Below are 2,500 nucleotides of genomic sequence, written 5' to 3' on the forward strand. Positions count from 1 at the left end.
AGAGCCCCTGTGTCGGCTTTTTAGCACCTGCTTACAAAGGAAGCAGTGGCCTTTCACTAAAAATCAGCTCGTGTAACGGCGATCCACAAAAAATCTGCAACGACGGATCCTAACAATTATAGGCCGATGGCTCTGCTATCTGTTGTTAGCATGATATTTGTAGGTACAAGGGTGCGTCCACACTAGTGACATGTCGCTTGGAGACAAATTGGAAACATTGTGGGTGACATAATAGGAGACATTCGGATACAAATCTCCTGATATGTATGGGGACATGTCTGTTACAATGTTGAGAGACACGTCGGCAGTAAGAGTCGACTTGGTGAAACTGTCCACAGCATGTTGGTCTGTTGGTTGGTGGGAGGTCTCTGACGACACCACCTCGTCCACACCATGTCGCCCAACAAATTCGTACTAACATGTCTACTACGATGTTCCTCAACGATTTAATAATTTGTTACCCAACTTCTCAGTTTTATGTTTCCACTGTGTTTTGTCACTGGTGTGGACGCAGTCTAGACATCGTCATGGAGTCAGGCCTTAGATGACGGCCAAGACATGTAATCGCACTAGACATCGCTGGTGCTTTCGACAGGGTGTGACACCGCGGTATCACAGCAACCTAATGAGCTTCGGTATCTGTGGGAACCTGGACCTTCTTCAAACTTATCTTCATGGAAGATCCCTTTTGGTGGTGGTGAAGTCACCCCTCCACCGAGTGCCCCATGAGTACCTCTGTGTCCCAAGGGAGCGTCCTCGGACCCCTACTTTGGAGCGTCTCCTTCAATGACATCCTGCAACTCATACTGGAAGCGTCCGCGTGTGAAGACGACTGTTCGGTGGCATTTGCGTGTAAGGGAGACGACCATGAGCGAGCGACAGAGCGCATCAACCAGACACTTCAGAGGTGGCAGGTGACGCTGGCCCCAGAGGAGACGCAGGCGGTCCTCATCTCACGACGGAGGGGCCTGCCTCTTTGCCCGCTCCCGACATCCTCACATTAGTTTTTTATTTATTTTCCCTCTTAGTCTTGTGTTTTAATATTCACTTCTAAAGTGACTACAACAGATAGTTTTATGTGTAAAATGTTAAAGCTTTGCCAAACTTTTGTAAATGCACTCTCATGTAATACCTGGAATAATGGTAAAAATAAAGGGAGAGAAGGGGAGGGGGGAAGAGAGAGAGAGAGAGAAGGGGAAGGGGGGAAGAGAGAGAGAGAAAGGGGGAGGGAGAGAGAGAGAGAGAGAAAGGGGTAGGGAGAGAGACAGAGAGAGAGTTATAGACAAGAGCACCATTTAAAGCCACGAAGACCAGCAACGTACGCCTTTGAGAGCCGAGGCCTGAGCCGACGAGAGCAGAGGCGCCAGGATCAGCGAGTGGTGCGGGCTGCTCGCGACGCCCGTGCCATTCACAGAGATGGGCGTGTTAGTCCTGACCACCAGTTCCCCAGCGCCGGTGAGGGTGGCTGCGCTCACGCCTATATTCTGAAGGGCCAGACGCCTCAGCATTTTCCCCAAGAAGTGATTCCATTCTCCCTCTGCGAAGAAAATTGGAGAAAGGATGTAATATATATATATATAGATAGATTGATAGATAGATTTATATATAATTTTTATTTTACAGAGTTTCGATCTTATATTTGCATTTCTTTTTGAATGTTGATGTTTTATTGTATTGTAGATTGTTGACACTCGGATATTAGAAGAATCAAAGAGAAATTGAGATATAATGATGATGGTTAAGAAACAAGGAGAAAAAGTGAACTAAAGCAGAAAAAGAGGGAAATAAATAATCGAACAATACATACAAGAAAAATGATAAAACAAAAAGAAAACAAGTAAACGAATAATAAACAGAAGGAAAATAATGAAACTAAGAACGATTAAAAGGGAAAAAGTTAAAGAAAGAGGGATGGAACGAAAATCAAAATATATAATATCAACGAAGAAAAAAAAACGAAACGAGATCGAAATAAATAAAAACAACGAAGATATAAACGACATGAAAAATTAAGCAAAAGACTGACGTCCTTCCACTCGCAGAGCCAGGACGGATCTGACGCCCTGGTGGCCCGCGTAGTCCAGCACGAAGTCGCCCCAGCGGCCTTCCTCGAAGCAGCGACCCGAACGCAGACACGCCGCGGAAACGACCAACGCGATCCACGCCTCTTTTCCCATCTCCCATCCGCACGAGGAACTGAGAGAAGAGAATAAACAGCAGAACGGAGAGTAGAAACCAACTGCACTAGACAACAGCTGGTCTCCTCTCTCTACTATGGCCTATACTCCCGAAAACAGCTCTATTTTAGATTCAATCGTGGGTTCGAGATGGCGGGCGACTCACACTGGTTCGAACCCGCGTGAAAATCGGGGTGGCAAGGGTGATGGGCGTGTCTCCTCGGCTCGGTTTGTGACGCGAGGGGCGGGGCACGGTGAACAAACACACCAGTTACTCGTGTGATGAAGCTGTCGGTCGATATCACTGAATTAAAGCGAGTAGG

This window comes from Penaeus vannamei, chromosome 43, assembly GCF_042767895.1.
Source record: "Penaeus vannamei isolate JL-2024 chromosome 43, ASM4276789v1, whole genome shotgun sequence".
NCBI classification, from domain to species: domain Eukaryota; kingdom Metazoa; phylum Arthropoda; class Malacostraca; order Decapoda; family Penaeidae; genus Penaeus; species Penaeus vannamei.